This window comes from Leopardus geoffroyi, chromosome B1, assembly GCF_018350155.1.
Source record: "Leopardus geoffroyi isolate Oge1 chromosome B1, O.geoffroyi_Oge1_pat1.0, whole genome shotgun sequence".
NCBI lineage: Eukaryota > Metazoa > Chordata > Mammalia > Carnivora > Felidae > Leopardus > Leopardus geoffroyi.
The window spans coordinates 81,416,906-81,438,341 of NC_059327.1; the positions used below are offsets into that span (position 1 = coordinate 81,416,906).

General features: G+C 38.9%; 1 protein-coding gene across 1 annotated transcript in view; it reads right to left on the bottom strand.

The window, feature by feature from the left end:
- The window catches only part of SMAD1 (SMAD family member 1), a 78,493-nt gene that overhangs the window by 56,740 nt on the left and 317 nt on the right, over nucleotides 1-21,436 (bottom strand). The gene's annotated exons all lie outside the window — the stretch shown is intronic.

Consider the following 21,436-nt stretch of genomic DNA (forward strand, 5'->3'; position numbering starts at 1 on the left):
GAAAAAAACAAGTTAAAATTTGCTATAGAAGTATAATGTCATTACAATGAATATAAAAACAAAGATGGGTTTTCTCCATCTATTTTGGTCTCAAACAAATACCTCAAAGTTATAAAGCTCTGTGATCTGGTTCCAAACAAAGATTTCTTTTCCCCAGCTACTTCATTAGGAACTAACTTCGTTTTGAGATATTACACCTGTAGAAAAAAACAGGTGAGGTGCCCCTGGATTTATTTTTCCTGTTTTAAAATAGCAGTTAGCCCTCGATGTTCAGTTTCAAATGGGTCAAATGTAGCTAAATAAAACTCACACTAACCAAAATAATCCTAGAACAAAAAGAAAGTGAGGATGAACAAAATCTCTCTCTAACTTTTGTAGGTTTGAAAACACTTTTTAAACTACCTACTCTGCTGCCAGGAACTCTACTTCAACTGAATCCTCAGAAAACGTATTTAAACAAATTCCTACACAAGAAAGTGACATGAAGATCCACTGGAGACCACGGAAGAATTCTGCTGGTATTAGATCAAAGCATCAAAGTCCTGCCATTACAAACATCCAGAAGTCAAATTTCACCTTAGTGAGCCTCTTATTATTAAGCCTTGTTTTTGGTTACTTCCAAACACTTCGCAACTTTCTAAGCATGTTAATTAATGACTCTGAATAGTTACGGCTGCCATTTTTTCATTAAAAATCTTTTTTCAGAGATTAATTTTCCAAATCCGGGCAACCGGTGTGTGACAGTGGGAGGGAGGATGAGCTCTCAAAAACCTATTTTTAGTAGTAATGCAATTACGACTACCTTAAAACACAGATGCTAACAGCCCAGTCTCTCAGGTGCGACTTAGGAGACATGCAAGCAAGAGCTGCCATGTGGTCTGTCACCAGTGTTAACTGAGTGGGAAACTCCGGAATCTAAAAGGACAGGAATAACACACAGACTGAAGAGCAGCTTACCACTTACCACTCGTAAGTTCATTGCAAGCTGTGACACTGCGGCCAGATAATTTCAAAAGTAGCATCCCTTGGATGAAAGTGAAGCAAGGAATTTACAGATGTCACAATTACATGAGACTCTAAAGAGGACAGCACTCTGGTTTACATATTTAGGTGTGCCAAATATACTATCCGATACATCTCCACTGTGTTGGAAAATTCTTTAAGACAAGAACGCTTTCTGGTTCTGCTCTGCATGCACAAGTCCTTCCATCCTGACAAACCTAGGCTGCTTATAAGACAAGCGGTCAATTATTCTTAGTCACAGACACTCCCTAGAGAATAGCAAGTGTCAGCTCTGTTTTGTTTCATTAGATGATTACTTGTTAAGTAGACTGAAGGCACTTAGGAGTTTTCTTACCAGCCTCAACTTCCACAAACAAAACTGTCTTATTTGTACATCTCCTTGCCACTTCCTCCAGAAGTTGTACCGCTTTCTTTAATCCCACTGAATCCCTGTTCTCCAATTTGTGCTTGTAATGGAAAACTGTCCTTCGGTTCATAGTAACTTTTCAAGACATCCAGGTCCTAATGACCTCTCACTGATAAATTTCATCTGTATTCACCTCGACTCAAAAACCAGAGTCATCTGGCCTGCAAGTGCTCACTCCTTGAACACAGGAGACTGAAGACTGGAGGCATTTTAAACTTTCATTTCATTGACAAGAAGAAAAACTCTACCACAGTTGTCTCTTAGAAAAAAAAATATTCTGAGTCACCGTTAACGGAGAAGAGCAGTTTCACGGATTGCAAAAAATGCCAATCGTGGTAAATTCCCACAACTGGTCAGTTATGAATGATTCACCACCAACAAATGAACAAAATTATTCTAACTGCATTATTACCTTATGCAAGCATTGTATTGGTTGTGTTTACAAACATTATCTTATTGATTCCTGCAGCAATTCTTCAAGGTATGTATCAGTATCTCAATTTTACTAAGAAACCCAAGAATCAGAGGTCAAGTAACTTTCTCATATTCTAATAAGTGGTAGATCTACATTTTAAGAAGATAACTAAAACAGAATAGGTGTGTTAAAAGTCCATTAATCAGGTTTAAAAAAAAAAAAAGTAATTCACAAGTCAAATTCAGATGAAAATGGAATAGGCCAGAGGAGGAAAAACACTGCCCTTTTATTAAAAAAAAAATCCTGCTGTATTTCATTTTTTTGGAACATATTTCTCCTTCCCCACTGATCTCACAGGTGCGGTTTATGACAACAAACACACATCTGTAGGGGTGAGCTGACACACACAAGGCAGGACAGCCTGAACCCTCTTCCCTATATTTAGAACCTTCTGCTCAGCTCTTAATTGAATAATTTAATCAGGACCCTCTAAAAGGGAAACACATCCATATTCATCACAGGCATCAAAGGAAACATCTTTACAAGCTATATCCTTTTACAAACCAACATATGGTCTCACGCCATTCTCTCAATTGTTGAACTCCTCCTCTGGGAAGAGCATGGAATTTTATTTCTTTTTATCACTTGAAAAAATCACTTCCCCCCTAATTCAGTAAAACTGGGTGGAGGCCACTTCCTCCACAGGTGAGAGAAATAAAACTTGTTGATCTGTCATTGTCAGGAATTTTAAAGTTAACTATTTATTCTGTGTACTTTTAAAATAGAAACAAAAGGCAGACCAAACCCAAAATAAGAAATCAGGGCACATATCCCACACTTTCAAATAAAGCCTCTACAATTTTTCTGTCGTCTTAAGCTGCTTCTAAATGAGAAAACAAGAGCCCTTCACTTGGAAAGAAAACAGCTAGGCTTGAATGGTAGCACCCACTCAGGAGGTGCCCTCTGAACAAAACACCTCTCTGAGCTTCCATTTGCTTTTCCACAAAACTTTGATTCTACCACCTATCCCGCTGGGTTAAGTATGAATACATAAAACTGCTCTGAAAATCACAACATGCTGAAAAATGTAATATATTTTATTAACACAAGTTTCACAAACAAGGAACCTAACTTAACACCTTGTATATACAAAAAAAGAGTTTCTGTCCTAGCTGTGTCAGTTCTATGAAGTTCTAACTGTGTAAAGGGAGAGAGAGAAAGGGGGATAAAGAAAGAGAGAGAAGGCTATATAACTGCACTCAGAACACAGCACTGAACGAGACAAAAAATAGATTTTTAAAAGCTCATGCCTTTATGAGACCTGCATTCCAGTGGTCAGGTAAGGCCTCCCTGAGAAAGTAATATTTATTTTTTTAAGTTTATTTATTTATTTATTTAGAGCATGTGGGAGGGGCAGGGAGAGACAGATAGAGAATCCCAAGCAGGCTCTGTGCCATCAGTGCAGAGCCCGACACAGGGCTCGAACTGAGGAATCAGGAGATCACAACCTGAGCTGAATCTAAGAGTTGGATGTTCAACTGACTGAGCCGCCCAGGCACCCCATGATATTTGAACAGAAGCCTAAAAAGGTGGGAGGCTGAGCCCTGTGGGTAAGGGGGGAAGCACACTGCAAGCACAGGAAAGAGCAAGTGCAAAGGCCACCAGGTAAGGGACAGTAGTGAGAGAGAAGATGGGACAGGTAAGGGAGCCAATCCATAGGGACTTCATAGGGATTTCACTCTGAACTGAGCCAGGAAGCCTGGGGTGGGGGGAGGAGAGGGGGGAGGGACGGATGTGACCAGAGTTTGAAAGGATTACCATGGGCTGGCCCACTGAAAGAATGGAAGTAGGAAGCAGGAGCAGCGACATAGTGGTAGTGGCAGCAGTAAGAACTTAGGAGACAGATTGGGACGCCATAGCAATTGTTGTGGTTTTGAGAGGGACAAAGGTTTGGATCAGTGTAGCGGAAGAGTCAGATCCTGGATATATTCTAAAGGTATGGCCATGAACAAACACGTTTTATTGCTAAAGTAAAGGAAATAACCATAAGGTTGGAGAAATCAGTTTAATTTTTAGACATGCAAAATCCCACATTATAGAACTATGAGACTGAGTCTCTGAGGTGGAGTCCAAGGTTACTGGAGAAGTAGTCCAGGAATGATCACAGAAGCAGTAGGGAGGGAATAACGACTAGAAGCTGAACTCTTTTCGGAATTAGGGGGAATGATGGGGACTGGGAGTAAATCACTAACAAGGAAGGGAAGGGAGTGGTATAATCTGACATGATAGTCAAAGCTGGGTGTCTCTATGGAGGATGGTGGAAGAATGGTCTGACGGCAATGAACAGGGCACCCACTTCCAGGCACTGCGATATGAGGGTTATGAGAGAAAACATCCACGCCTTGAGACCGTTACAAAGGAAGCAACATCCTCAGATGAACATACACAAAGACATTCATGTTCTAAATAACCCAGATGTCTAACAATAATGGAATGATTAAATAAATTATGGTACATCCGACAATGATGTAACTGTTAAAAAAGACAAAAAAAAAAGACAGACTTTCATGTCTAACGGGAATAAAGCCATACTGTAACCGTTCAGTTTGAAAAAAGTTGCAGAACAATATACACAGTATGGTTCCATTTTAAAAACACAAATAAAAACAAAAACTGTACAGGTACAACATATGTGCATTTTTAAAGGCCTGGAAGGAAGAAACAAAACAGAACAAGTGGTTCCCTCTAGGAGTGAGCTGGAAGGAGAACATTTTTACTTATAACCAACTACTGTTTTCAATTTTAAAACCCCAATAATAAAGATAAGTAAAAACTGAAGAGGGTAACATTTATTCCACATGGCTCTATAAGACAGTATTATGAACAAGAGGTGGCAAGATTTATCTTTTTATAAAGAAAAAAATAATTGAAAGTGTTTCTGCACAGGGGTGCCTGGGTGGCCCAGTCGGTTGAGTGTCCGACTTCGGCTCAGGTCAGGATCTCACAGTTTGTGAGTTCAAGCCCCGCGTCGGGCTCTGTGCTGACAGCTCAGAGCCTGAAGCCTGTTTCAGATTCTGCGTCTCCCTCTCTCTGCCCCTTCCCTGCTCATGCTCTGTCTCTCTCTGTCTCTCAAAAATGAATGAATGTTAAAAAAAAAAAAAAAAAAAAAAGTGTTTCTGCACAGAGTGGAAATATCACTGAAGTGGGATTTCAAGAGAAATCTATTCCTGTGTACAGTGTTGGAATAGATGACTTACCTCTGGTGGGAATATGATTTTTTTATTAAGCAATTCAGCCACATGATCAAAAAGTTCAATTTTACAAAACACGTATTATAACAAAAAATAATTTACCTTCTAATTCTAGTCCTTGAATCCTCTTTCCATTAGCAATTCAAATATCCTTCAAACCTTTCAACGCATAAATTTCTTACCAAAAAAAGTTTTGTATTACTCAAGTATCTTCAAAAGCAATTTGGTCCTGTCACTTTTCCAGCATATAAATCTGTTACTTGGGAGAATGAAATGATTTCTAAAACTCAAAGTTTACACAATCCCTGAAACACTCACTCTCTTCCACATGACAATCAATGACAGCAGCCTGTTATCCATCTGCCAAAAACAGGACTGGACTTACATGTTTGCCTGGCTACCTCAGAGAAGAAACTGAATAAAACAAGAGCAGCCCCCTTCCAGAACAGTAACAGCTCCCAACAGTTAACAGCTAAAAGAAACAAATGCAATATCTCTCACTAGGTCATGGAAAAAATGCTTTGGATAAAGGCAAGCATAACCTACAAAATTAGGTGATGTACTTTAAGTCCGGACTTGTTCAGTCCAGTCCTATCTATTAACTTTTCCACAGTGATTTACTTACCAGTCAGAATGCAAACACCTAGTAGAGTTCTTAGAAGGTTTCAGAACCCAAAATCTGCTCCTTTATACATCCAACTACTAAGAGAATGTTAGTCTTCATTAATTCACAACTTAACTGAACAAATTCCTTAATCCCTTACCACCAACATAAAAGTACAGTAGAAAGAACACGGGCATGATACAGTTCCCACCACGACCAAGCTTAGAGTTATGAAGTGTGTCAGTGAGAGATGGGAGAACGATGACGGTGGTAAGAGCCACACAATATGTTCAGGCTGTTTATCTAAGGAGAACACAGGGTGAACAACCAACAATCTATGCTGTTTTCTTGCCACAACTACATGTTACATGCATCCTGGGCTTTGTTACTTACCATGCAATAAAAATACAAATTGAGTTCAACTGACTGTCAACCAGTCACATCAGTATGAACAATAAATGGATAATCCAAAGCAGCCTTAATAAAAAGTAACCATTGTAGGGGCGCCTGGGTGGCTCAGTCGGTTACACATCTGACTCTTGATTTCGGATCACATCACGATCTCACCTTTCATGGGATTGAAACTCGCACTGGGCTCTATGCTGACAAAACGGAGCCTGCTTGGGATTCTCTCTCTCCCTCTCTCTCTCTGCCCTCTCCCCAGCACACGTGTGCTCTCTAAATAAATAAATAAATAAGTAAATAAATAAATAAATAAATATTAACCATTGTAGGCATTTTTCCAAAGAAGACGTACAGATGGTGAACAGGCACATAAAAAGATGCTCAACATCACTAAGCATCAGGGGAATGCAAGTCAAACCACAATGAGATGTCCCTAACACCAGTTAAAATGGTTTTTATCAAAAAATTGTCAAAAAGACAAGAAATAACAAGTGTTGGTGAGGATATGGAGAAAGAGAAACCCTTGTGCATTGTTGGTGAGAATGTTAATTGGTGCAGCCACCGTGGAAAACAGTATGCAGGCACCTAAAAAAAAATTCCACATGATCCAGCAATTCTACTACTGAGTACCTACCTGAAGAAAATGAAAATGCTAATTCAAAAAGATATATGCATCCCTATGTTCATTATTTACATTGTAATTTACAATACCCAAGATACGGAAGCAACCTGTGTCCAACTATGGATGAATGGATAAGAAAGATGTGATACACACACACACACACACACACACACACACACACACACAGATACTATTCAGCCATAAGAGAAGAATGAAATCTTGCCATGTGTGACAACATGGATGGACCCTGACAGTATTATCCTAAGTGAAATAAGCCAGATGGAGAAAGACAAATACTACAAGATGTCACTTATATATGTAATCTAAAAAACAAACAAACAAACAAACAAAACAAAACCACAAAAAACACAGACTCACGACACAGAGAACAGACTGGTAGTTGCCAAAGGTGAGAAAAATTGGGAGAGAGGGGCAAAATACGTGGAAGAGAGTAAGAAGTACAAACTTCCACTTAAAAAATAAATAAACCATGAGGATGTAATATACAGCATGAGAGATACAGTCAATAATATTGTACTAACATTGTAAGGTGACAGATGATATCTAGACTTATTGTGGTGACCATTTCACAATGTAAATAAATGTCCAATCACTATGCTATACACCTGAAAATAATATACTGTATATCAATTACACCTCAATGAATTAAAAAAAAATTAACCAGTTTTTGGAATGTATTATGCTTTATCAAGAAAGGTTTTAACTCCTTTCTACATGTTGTTTACACTAATAATAAAGCTATTATATATACCCTGAGAATACAGTAAATTCTAAAAATAATTTTTTTTACATTTATTTATTTTTGAGAGAGAAATAGAGCATGAGTGGGGGAGGGGTAGAGAGAGGGAGACACAGAATCTGAAGCAGGTTCCAGGCTCTCAACCGTCAGCACAGAGCCCGACGTGGGGCCTGAACCCACAAGCCGTGAGATCATGACCTGAGCCGGTTGGACGCTTAGCCAACTGAGCCACCCAGGTACCCCTTAGAACACAGTAAATTCTAAAGAAAGGCTTGTGCAAGACTCAAATATTGCTGTGGAAAATCTCTAAGTGGATGACACAGTTAACCAGAATGGTTTTATTCTGTATTATATATTATAAATTATATATGAAATATATATATCTATATTATAAAATTTACCAAGGCAAAACATATTTTATCATATAAATCTCCCCACCCTCCTCTTGAAGTTCTGACTGTAGGCAAGAAACAGCCTTAACAGAACATCTGAAACACACCAATTTGAAGATTCAACAAACTCTCATTACCATCACTACCAACTGCAAAGGGAGGGAGTGGTCATGCACATGGTTTGAGGGGTGACATCATACAGAGTGCATCCATGGTCTCCATCAATTTTCAGCACGGCTCAAGTATTCAAAAAGAATCAAAAATTATCCTCTTATCACCACCACCACTACCACCCCACAATGAAGCACCAAGCACTGTTTGGACACTTTATACCTATTAACTCCCGTAATCCTTACAGGAATCCTATAAGGACTATTTTAGAGATGATGAAACAGGTACACAAATGTTCAGGAGCTTGCCAAGGCAACCTGCTCCTCTTAAATAACCTCCTCCTGTGTCTCATGCATAAAGCAGAAGCCTGGTAATCAAGGATTTGCTTATGGTTTTATTTTAGTCCCTCTAATTCCTTCCCTTCCCAACTTATTTGTTTTCATTGTTCTTTCCTTCTTGATACTTGATACACTTTCCTAGAACACAGGAAAAACCAAGAGTTTTATCAGGGCAGCAATGAGAAAATGAAGTTCATTTTAATCTAAAGAGTCCAAAATAGGCATAAGAAATCATAAGCTGTAACTCAACAAGACATAAGGAACCTGCACGAGGGCTTCACACCAACAGACCATATATGTGTTCAACTCTTAATATTCTTTTTTTAAATTATTTTTTTAAATGTTTGTTTATTTTTCAGAGAGACAGAGACAGAATGCGAGTGGGTTAGGGGCAGAGAGAGAGGGAGACACAAAATCCGAAGCAGGCTCCAGGCTCTGAGCTATCAGCACACAGCCCGATGTAGGGCTTGAATTCATGAGCTGTGAGATCATGACCTGAGCCAAAGTTGGACACTCAACCGACTGAGCCACCCAGGTGCCCCTTTAATATTCTTTTCTTATGATAAGTCTGTGGAACATTAAAATTAAACTCCTTTTACGAAATGCATTTTCTTTACATTTCCATTGGTTATTCTTAAGAGTCCTTCATGGAAAACAAAACAAATCAAAACTACTGGCTCATTTTTTTAAAGGTAATACTTTTCCATTCAAGCAAATGTAGAGATGGAGAAAATTTAAGTATAGGTAAAATATTCATCTTAATGGCTAGCACACAGCTGACAATCACAATGCTATCTATAGATACTGGCAAAAAATACTACTCTACACTCTGGAGGGTGTGGGGGAAGGAAGGAGCAGCAGACGGGAAGATCAAGCAAACCGTGTCTCTGTATGGCAGAAACATCGGCTGGTGGCACTAACACTTCAATTCTTATGTGCCTCCTAATCCCCGCCTTTTCATGCTCTACTGCAGGGTTTCTTAGCATTATGGGACATTAAGCAGCATCCCTGCCCTCTACCCACTTGATGCTGTTGAATCACTCATGCCCTGCCTCCCCCAGTTGTGACAACCCAAAATTTCTCCAGCTCCTGGCAGAGGAACCACTGCTGTACTCAGCTATGCTTTTCTCTCCTTTCCTCCTTGTTATCTAAGTGCCTTGGGCCTCAACAGTTTTATATGACTCTACTTCTAGACACTAAGACACAAGGAATTGCTGATCTCTTCAAGAAGGGAAAAGAGAAAGAAGTTAAACATACACATTCTTTCTTCCTCTTTTTCTCCTCAAACAAGAAAAGCAGGAACAAAACAATCATTCCTCAGAATTAACTGGTATGTCTTCAGCTCTTACAACAGGTACCACCCAGGGTCAAGTGCTGCTGGGTATAAAAGACTTAGTTCATACCCACAATGAACTTACATCAAAATGAAAAAATTCATCAAGTACCTACTGTGTGTCAGGCCAATAGTTCTTAATGCTGGTGTACATTACACTTACCTGTAACGCTTTTATAAAAACTCCCCGCCATAACCCTTGAATAGAATCCCCTAGAGGCAGGTCCATGCACTTCTGTGGTGGTTGCTGAAGTGATTCTGATGTGCAGACAAGGTGAGAACAATTGTGCTAACACAAAGATCATAAAGACACTGCCTGTGTACCTCCAAGTAACTCAGTCTAAAGAGTTAATAGATAACTGTAATAAAAGCTATTAAAACAAAAGCTAGACTAGACAAGCTGGCTTGTACTTTTCCTCAAAGTTACAAGATTTTTAGTGCAAGCCTAACATTTATGACCACCGACTCCAATTTTATCAACTGTGTAGGGCACACCCTATGAAGTATAAATACAGACACAAAAACTACTGAAGGGCAGGATGCAAGAGCTATCAACTAAGTCTTCAGCTTTCTTTCTCAATCTCTTCATTTTGAAAGGTTATCCCAATTGTAAGAGAAATACTTTCAAATTAAAAATACGCAACACTAACTAACTAATGACTTGTTATTTAACTTTCTTATTTTTGTAGTCTCTTACTAATAAGACTGCTCCTTCAAGTCAGAAACTGACTTATACAGTCCTCATTCCCTCCCCAAACACAGTGGACAGGCAGCAGGAGGGTATGAACTGCTTGCTGAATTGGTTAATATGGATGCCACAACAGACAGAAGCCCAGTGAGGATGCACCTTCTTAAAGGAGCCTTTCCCCAAATAGAGGTCAACATCTCAGCCTGCACAATTTGACAAAACTCCTCAATGTCTGAATGCAAATAAATGCTATAAATAGTTTGTGTGCCAATCATCTGAATGTTAATCAGGTTAATTTTGTTCACAGTTAAGAGGAAAACGTTTAAAACCAATCAAACATTCCCTGAAGCTTGAACAAATTTCATAAAAACCCTAAGCACACAAACAAAAACACAGGAAAATAAAGAGGTGGTTATTAATCATGCCAGACTGCAAAGCCAGCAATGGGCAAAAAGCAAAACAGGAAGCTGTAATAGAGGGGACGGCAAGCCATATACAACCTGCCATCCTGGGTTTCAACAGGGGCTAAGTGCTAATGCAACATGCACTGCATTATTATTCCCTTTCACGGAAAAGCTACAGTCTCTGCTAAAATTAAGACCCATTTTGCAGTTCATCCTCCCTTCTCCCTAGCTCAGCTTTTAAAGAGTCTAAGTCTGACCAAGGCATATCAGCTCAGGGTTCTCACACATGCTCACTCAGAACAAGGAGGGGATAGGATAGGGCCAAGTGGTAAGCTTTTAGGTGAGATTTCAGTCTGTTTTGGGGCACCTGGGTGGCTCAGTCGGTTAAGCATCTGACTTCGGCTCAGGTCATGATCTCATTGTCTGTGAGACTGAGCCCCACAACGGGCTCTGTGCTGACAGCTCAGGGCCTGGAGCCTGCTTCAGATTCTGTGTCTCCCTCTCTCTCTGCCCCTCCCCTGTTCACACTCTGTCTCTCTCTCTCTCTCAAAAATAAATAAAGGCCCCAAAAAAAAAAAAAAAAAAAAAAGTCCTTCTTCCCCCCTAACTTTGAAATCTTTTCAGGTCATTTAAAAGAAAGAAGATGGTGAGGCAGAAGATGCTAACAAATTAATTCTATTCTGTCTAGCCCCTAGGGAAGAACTCAATGCTGAGTAAGACTGTACTTCAGTTAGGTAAGGATCTAACCAACAAGCAACAGATGTTTCCTTTACAGGCAGTGTATGAAAGCCTTTTTTTCCCCTTAACACCTCTGATCACTATTATCCTTAGGAGAAAATCTGAGAAATTAAATGCTGATGCCTAACTCTAAATGTTTTTCATCTTATAAGAACTCCTACTACATGGGAGAACTTTTCTCACTTTAATACCTTATAAACTAATCCATCTCAACAATCAAAACCATATTCCAAGACCACCGGTGTGTCTCCCAGGAGTAAGAAAATGCCAGTACAAATAAAACTAATCCTGCAACCCAGGTAGGAGAGAAAGAGGCCCATTTTCACGTACTCTGTGAAGCAATGGTGTCTTTAAGGTTCATCAATCCCATCAGTTGACTGAGAAACTGCATATAATGGATAACCCCTAAAGGGCTGGAACACCTCACATTCCTAGGAGACTCTGACCCCAAATCATGTCATGGAGAGGAGCAGGGTATTATCAAGGAAACAGGACAGAGAAGGCCTGTCTCTTGTAACTCCAGCTTACATATATTGGGTACCTCCAAATAACTGCAGCTTTGCATTGGCAGCTGGGAAATATTGGCTTCAATAAGAAAAACCCAGTTTTCCCAGACGGATACCTCCTGGCACACAAAGAATAACACAATGATATAAAAGACATCATTCCTATTTCAGTGAGGAATCTGACCAGGACACAGGAGAACATTTTTTGTTTCTTAATAGTTAGCATTTTATTATTTGTTTTTGTCCTTTGCCAATTTTGTTTTTTACTGGGGGTGTCTTCCTATTGATTTTAGAAGTTTCTTACATAGAATGGTAACTTGCTGCAAATATATTACCTAAAAGGTTGTTTGTGTGAGTCCATGTTTAGTCATTTGTAAGTGTGTATTTGGTCATATAAATGCTGTCACATCTATCAAATCTTCCTTTATGGCTTTTGCCTTTTACATTTAAAAGGTCTCAAGAGTACTTCAGCTCAGGTCATGATCTCATGGTTTGTGGGTTCAAGCCCTGCATTGGGCTCTGTTCTGACAGCTCAGAGCCTGGAGTCTGCTTCACATTCTGTTTCCCTCATTCTCTGCCCCTCCCCTGCTCACACTCTGTCTCTCTCTCTCAAAAATAAAATAAACATTAAAAAATTAAAAGGGGGGAGGCTCTAGAGCTAGCTATTAATTACTCCGTCCTATCTCTTGATGAAATGGCACAACCACCTCCCTCTCTCCTTCTGTCATTATGGCAAGAATCCATGCCAGAATCTTTCTACACTGAGCATGTATTACTCCACCGGAAAAAAAAAAAAAAAAAAGAAAAAAAAAATTAACACTAATGAATGCTATAAAAAAACCACAGATAAATTCGAAATACTTATCTTTAAAAGCTCTGGGCAATTTAAGTAACTTCTTTAAATCATTAAAGGGCATTCTTCTCTTAACTCAATTACTATAGTTTTCTCAAAAGCCTTTATCTACAATTGTCAGGGAAATGCTCCATCTACAAATTCCCAAACTTGATATTTCACAACGTCATCACCAGGATTCCCACTGCTTAACTCTTCTCAATTCATTTAAGTCCATTAGACTCCTTGTAACCCATGACCTCTTATCTAGATTGGACTCAATACTGCTCTCATTAACATTCTAGACTCTAAAAATCACATTGATTTTTATAAACAGCTAATGTTTTCTGAATGCTTACTGTGCACTGGATCCTATGCTCAGTGTAAAATGCACCCCCCCCCCACCGCCCCCATTTTAACACCTCTGAAACCAGGAACTCTACAATCAATGGTATGTCTAACTGACACTGTCCTCAAGTAGTACATGAAATAATGCAATGAAATAATTAGCAGCATCTTAGATTAGATGAAATATGGAAGTGTAACTCATTTCATCTTACTATCAATCTTGAGGCTGATACTATCATCTCAATTTTTCACCAAAGTGAATGGTAGCCTCCCCCAAAGTTACAAAAAGCAAGTAAGTGTGGGGCTTAGACTTTAAACCCAGGCAATCTGCCTCTAGAGCCTCATCTCTTAACTGATTTGCCAACCACTGGCCAGAATCATCTTTACCGACATTTCTCTCTAATCTTGCTATCAGGCCATCAAGTTATCCCAGAAAGTAACAATTACCTAGTCTACAGCCACATCACCCTTCCCATCAGGCTTTGTCCCTGCTGGTTAGATTTTGAATTCTCCATAGATTTCCTGGCACACTACCTACGATAGTTCTTTCAAAACTTTTCCATTATTTTTAAACTTCCAATACCATCTGCTGGTCTGCCCACCTCACCAACCCAGTGAAGGGACCTGCCTCCCATACTACTGGGAAAATCAGCACACGCTCTGCCATCTCCTTTCTTCCAACTTGGACTCCATTGTGCTTCTGTCTCAGACAACTCTCCCTCCTTACCATGGTTATATTTTGTCACCTGCACTTCAGATCACTAACTCCATTATCTTTAATTGCTCTCTGTCCATTAACTTCTTTCCTTCAACCTTTGGAATCAAAACAATCTCATCAATTTTGAAATATAAGTCACTTGAGGGCATCTGAGAATCTATTTCTCATTTCTCGATCTGCTGTGTCTCTTCACAACTACATTTACTTGATTACCCAGGCTTATCCTTCACCATAAACCATACAACATTTTCCCACCCTGAACCTACTTCTGGAATCTCTCTTCCCTAGGCTTTGTTTCACTGCTCCTCTGAGCTCACATGTTTCTTCCAGTTTCTTCCTCTATCCACTTTATTTTTATCTTTTATTTTTTTAAGTAGGCTCTATGACCAGCATGGAGCCCAACACGGGGCTTGAACTCACGACCCTGAGATTAAGGCCTGAGCTGAGATCGAGTCAGATGCTTACCTGACTGAACCACCCAGGCACCCCTCATTCACTTTAAATATGCCTCTCCCTTCTATTAATTTCCAATTGTGCACTTCAGTGGAAGACTCAACTTACTGGCTCTCTTTCATGGTTCTCTCAGAATACCTATCCACCCTTAGAAGTCCAACCATCATTTCCAGGAGATGACTCTGGATTCATCACTCTCCTTAGCTACCCCACCTTACCTCAACATGTCAATTCTAATTTATCATTCATACAATCTTTATTCCTTCCACAACCAGTTCTTCCCTAATTTTTAAGTTTATTTATTTATTTTGAGAGAAAAAGAAAGCTTGTGTACACGTAAGCACAAGAGGGGGAGGGGCAGAGAGAGAGAGAGAGAGAGAGAGAATGAATGAATCCCAAGCAAGCTCCACACTACCAGCACAGAGCCCCACGAGGGGCTCAAACCCATGAACCATGAGATCACGACCAGAGCACAGATCAAGAGTCGGACACTTACCTGACTGAGCCACCCAGGTGCCCCAGTTCGTACCTATTCTTAAGAAAAGGTTTTATTAATTTTCCAGCCACTCGAGTTGGAAACTTAAGAACACTCTCTGACCCCCCTTCCCATTACGCTATAGCCAAATAACCACCAGTTGGTTTTTTTGCTCACAAAACCCATCTCATATATCACACAGATAATTCAAATACTTTCCTATTAATCTGCTGGCATCACTGCATGTTCACCTTCAGTGATTCCCGATGCTTCCTTATTCTGGCACTGTAAGGTCTCAAATTCTCACTCCAACTTAACCTTTCTGAACGTGTCTCCCACCTGACCACACTGAGCCCTATCAGGAATACCCACAGTGGTGAGGGAGAGCTGCTCACCAGCCTGTGGGTCTGTGCTGTCCAACACGACAGCCGCAGGATAAACACAGCTATGTCTAAACATAACTTAATTAAAATTAAAAAATGCAACTCCCCTCAGTTGCACTGGCCACATTTTAAGTGCTCAGTAGCCACTTATGGCTGGTGACTTTTATACTGGACAGTGTAGATACAAAACATCTCCATCACTCCAGAAAGTTCTGTTGGACAGTGCTATACAGATCCTCAGCATACATGCTTACCTCTCCGGTCTTCCATACCACCTCTCTGCCTAGAATACATGTCTCCTCTCCCTATGCAAATTCACATGTCCTTCCATACCACAGTGGTCCTCATGCAAGTTGTCTGCTCAACCTCCTCCTGTATTACCCTGCAACAATTCTTGCAGTGTTGCTGCATTTAATTTTTCATTTTTGTGTGTCTTTTAATTATTGAGCCACTCAGAACTAATAAATATTCAATGGAATAAATGAAGTACATACGGACTATAATACTGCATCAAAATTATCAAATAATGGTATATGTAATACCCCCTCTCTATTAAAAAGACATGTTTTCTTTCAATTTAAACAAAAGATCTTGCATTTAGCTAACTAAATGACTTAATTTAATGCCTAATTATAATACTTGAAAGATAATTAGTTCCCCTTTTTTTTCCTTGTGGTGTTTGACTCTGAAAGAAAAAAAACCTTAAAGGTCTGAAATACTTCCACTTTGCATAAGCACACCGCAAAGAAACCACTAAAGATAGACAGGGAAAAGAAAATGAATGAACAGTTTGAGTAACTATACCCTAACTATCTGAGATTATAGGAAAAAATATCTATAGTACAGCCACCCTAAAATTAAGGAGAAACTACAAATAGAGCATTTAAAAATTATAAAAATTATGTATATAAATGTTTTTGAATCAATAGCTAAGACCCCTCTATCTTTCAAACGTGAAATCATGAATATTTGAATTCTGAGCTCAAAAACGATACAGATGCATAATTAACTGCTATATATGTATGTGTTCCTTCTTTATATTCAGGATTATTGTCTTAAGAAAATTAGTTCAGAAATGGATCCACACTATAGTTCTGGGTTCTTAACAAGGGAACAAGTTTCCTTATCTGAATACTGGAAACTGAGCAGAGAGTTGGAGGAAATTGCCAGGTTAAGGATTCACTCAGACCATAAAGAGTTACTTTAAGAGGGAGTCTCCCCTAAAGTTCTGATTTGAGCTTATAACAAAAACTACAAAGATGTAAAACTCCTCAGATACTGTAGTTCCCAGTACCTTCCTAAAAACTCTGATATAATCGCTGTAGTTGAACTATTTGTGAAAGTTTTGACTTTTTTTCTCTTACATAAATGAATGTTCTACAGAGCCTGGTCATTTTGCAAATCAGCCAGCAATAGCTGTGTTACTGTTTTTACCTAATAGCACTTGTACATCTCTAAAATTGACATCTCTAAAAATTTTTAAAGTTATTATTTATTTTGAGAGAGAGACAGTGAGCAAGCAGGGAAGAGGCAGAGAGAGAGGGAGAGACAGAGAATCCCAAGCAGGGTCCGCACTATCAGTGTGTAGAGTTCGATGCAGGGCTCAAACCCGTGAACCCGTGAGATCATTACCTGAGCCAAAATTAAGAGTCAGACGCTTAACTGACTTAGCCACCCAGGAGCCCCTAAAACTGACATCATCTTAATTAATGCACAGCAAAATCATTTTAATTTAGATTTTAAGTAATTACATTCATGCTACTTAGTTTTGCTTTTTTTTAAAATAAGAAAGTTACTCCAGAGTATGTGTTAAAAATACTTCAGTATTTTTGCTGCAAATCAGATGACAGATCACCAAACTGGACTGAATATGTGCACTACTAGGTAACAGCAGAAAAGGAATATAAAGAGCCAAGAGATTTCACTTCAGAGAGAAAAGGTGATGCCCCTATTTGTTATCAAAGCATACCCTGCTAATCTTGGCACAAAAAGTAAAACCAGAGCTTCCAGTTGCTGAACACAAAGTGCTAGGAGAGTGGCATGCCCGGAGAGGACACGGGAGCTCTGCGCCCCTTCCTCTGTACCCTGCCCTGTGTACTTCCTCCATCTGGCTGGTCCTGAGTTGAATCCTTTATAATAAACCGGTAATCTGTTGGTAAAAGGGAGAAAGTAAGGGTGAAAGAGACGGAGAAAGAGAGAGAGGAAGACAGAGAGAAAGAAAGGGAGAGAAAACAGTAAAACCACACACAGAAAACACTGAAACGACATACCATTATAGAGAACACTTCATCAGCCTCACTTTATGACTTAATATCAAGTTTCTCTACTTCTCTGTATGTAAACTATCCTTTTTCTTTTCAGATCTTTCCAATTCTCTCCCTAATACCCCTTAGCACCTTCCTTAAATACCCCAAACTTTGGCTTTTGGTTAAAAATGTGATTTGTTTTTGAGAGTCAAGACAGAAAATTCATACAGAACTGTCTGAGTTAACTTGAACTTTGTACAATCTTGGATCTCTCATTTTCTAGTAAGGTCCCATTGATTGAGACACAGGGCTTTTCTTTTCCATTTCTAAAATGAAAAAAAGAAAAATCGATTTTAATCTGTAAAAAAAACATCTCTCTGAGGTTGTCAGACTTGATTCCTACTCAGCTCAAATGATGTTAGGTACAAAAAGTCAATACCATGCCAAAAATTATCCTTTCCTTCCCTCCCCAAATTACAGTGGATTTATTCAGACCACAGCCTTAGGAAACAGTGAGCATGGCAGCAAAGGATAAACAAATGAAAACTCAACAGCAAAAAGAGTGACCTGGGTTCTGGCTTTGCCTCTTCTAGTCACTTAGAAGAGTGGCTCTAGGCAAGTCAGCTGTCTTCTCTGAGCCTCAGATTGCTCAGCCTGATACGAGCCAACTGGATGAGAAAAATCTTCAAAGCAGCTTTTAACACTAAATATCTCTATTCTCTGCAGAGGAAATTACAAATCTTAATGTTTATGAATGCACTTGGCAAGGCTGTCCCATCATGTCCTTCACCTGAAATATCATGCAATTTGGGTACTTGTGTGTATACAAGCTCACCAGGGCATATAAACATCTTTGGATTAGAGGATGGGAATGAGCAGACGTTGGATCCATGGTATCATCAGATTCTTAAACAGCCTCACCATTAAAAAAAAAAAAAAAAAAAAATCACTGCAAGACTACCCAAAAGTAGACAAATGTGGAAAAAAATTCCAGAATTTGCAATGAACTATTTTCATTTCAAAGTGTAGTGTTTAACAGCTAAGAGAAGGCTAATTTTGATGTCATTAAACTACTAGAACTTTTCACTACCATCAGCTTGTGATATTACAAGAAAAACACAAGGGGAAAGTGACAGGAATTATCTGAAAAACAGAGAGGACAACAATTCAGCTTTGAAATGCATTGCTTTTTTGGTCATATTTATTCTTCCAATTATGTTCTGCTTAGATATGTATAATATAAACATTATATGTCTTCTTAAGTACTCAAAAGAAGACAGCCCAGAAAAGCAAAATAGAGGGCAAATTTGTCTAAAAGTAAAGTCATGTCTATACTGGAATAGCAAATCAGAGCAGAACAAGGATTATTCAAATATTCCAAGCAAAAAAAGTATACATATAAATTGAAACTAAAATATATAAAATATATAGTCAAACTAAATATATACAATATATATTATATAATAAATATATTACAGAATATTTGTATTTTATATATTTAATGCATATATAGTTAAAAATGAGGCTCCAGAGTCAAACTGCCTGTTCATATCCCAGCTAAGATTATAAATCATAATCACTCACTAGTTATGTAGCCTGAGGCAAGACAGTGAATCACTCTGAACTCAAGTTTCTTTGCCTGTAAAATGTGGTAACAACAGTACTTAGGTAAGTTTTGGGGTTTAAATGAGGTATGAGTATTAAAACTAAGCATACAGTAAAAACTCAGAAAATATTAGCTACCACTATTTATCTTATCCAAAGCTCTAAATCAAATTAGGGTCTATGATAAACATGATCCATAGAAAAGTCAACCTCATTTTATCCAGTACTTGTTACTTCCAAACTGCGTTTATCTTATCAAGAGCCAACTAGAAAGTAGAAAAATTAATGATACATCTCTTTCTTTTTTGACCCCACAAACTGACTAGTAGAAGTAAAAAGCAGAAAAGTAGCTGAAAGAAGGAAAAGGAGAAGCAAAGGTGCTACAGCAGCACTATCCAGCAGAACCTTCTGCGATAACGGAAATGTTCTACATACACTATCCAATATGGTAGCCACCGCCATATGGTCATCCTCAGACGACCCATAAACTGAATACGACTGCCAGAAATTTAAGTAAAAAAACAAAGGTCTTCTCTTCCTGAATTGTTCATATGTTCAATTCAAGTATCTTTGTTTTCAGAGGAGACCTGATAACCCTGACTAGTTAAAGAAATAACATGCCAGCTGATACATCAATACGGTGCAACTTAGTGTTAATGAAAGGATCAGAGATAAGAAGTATGTGGTCCTCTGATATTTTAGAAGGTCCCTAAGGCCAAGTTAAATTCAAGCTCACATGAAGCATGATTCAGTACACAGATCAGAGCTGCAAAGGTCCTTATCAGCAACCCCAATGCATTTGTTCCTCCACTACCAAATGGAAAGCTACTTAGGCAAGGCAGACTGAACATCCCTGCATTTATCTTCAATTTCTTTGGAAATTCAGAGTTTGGTAAGCCTTTCCCTCTTTTAGAAACACTAGCGTTCCTGGGCTGCTCAGCTTTTCCACTATAAACAAAATCCATGAACCACCCATATCTGAAGTATAACGCCAGACTACTGCTTAGCTGCCCCTGTAATATGGTTTAATTATGATGACTGAACTAATAGGCTGACATCATAGACTTTTACAGGCTGACCCCATGTCATCCTGATGTATCATTTTGCACCAGTTCAGTGCTGTAAATCAATTTAAGATCTCAAGCAGGTTGAAAAGGCTGGTAATGATGCTTTCTCTGCTGTCTCTGGAGACTCTACATTATACACAACTTACATTATTTATAAAGCCTCAATGATGCCTCCATTAGCCTTGTAAGACTACACAAATGAGATCTTTTATACACACACAACTTGGCCTTGATTATGTAGGCGACTACAGCTTAAATATACTCATCTAATTACACTCTAGTTTCTTCTTTTTCCGATCTAACCGAGTCATTAAATTTTCTTTAGCCCAGAATTACTATAAATCAAAATCACAAACTGAAATTTAGTTTTTTTAACTAATAAATGTATATGGGGAAAATGGGACTTACTTAATGCTTTAATGAACTTAGTAGGAAAAAAATTACTTAAATTCCAAGAGATGTAAGAGGTTAACATTTTTAATTGCTTAAGAACGGTCATTTCTCTAAAACGCAAAGGTCATCAGCTCTTCAAGGATATAAAACCAATGGATACTGCAAAAAGGAAAAATGTATTTGGTTACATACCTATGGTTGTAGGGGTCAAAACTAAATCAAGGACAAATCCCTACCCTCAGAAGAAACCCGATCCTGCCTGGATCCTCCAGAGAGGCTCTGGCATCACCCACCTCTAGAAAATCATCTCTCACGACCCTGGTTACAGTTTCCTAAGAATTGCAATATCACACAAATGTACGCCACCTGCAGAGAAATATCAAATAACTGCAAATGGGAAAGAGGGAGGGAGAGAGGAGGACAAACACTTTAATCAGTTCAGCATACTCAGGCCTGGCACCTACATCAGAACAGCAATGATGCAAAATATTTATACTCCTTGAAAATGCGGAGGCCGTGAACATTGGTCCTGCCTCGACTTTTTTGAAATAGTGGTTCCAATACAACTCACCTACCTCCAATAAAACGTAAAGTGGTAATTATAAACAAGATCAAAAATCAGCATGGGCAGAGAACAGTTTTCTCATTGTGTTACTGAATGCAGGCATGTTATCCACACACGCAATTAGAGCAAACGTTCTGAAATAAAGGCATTCTGTGATCTAGGTGCTAAGAGTTCCAGCAACAGGATGGCACACTGCAATCGTGCAACTTCTCTACCATTCCACATACTCTGAAACTTCAGATGCCAAGAAGAGAACAGGAGGAGAAAGGCAAAGGCCGGTTGCCACAGCACTCACGGAAACGATGGTTTCTCAAGGAGATGGTTCTGAGACGCGCCTCAATTTTCAGAAGGGAAG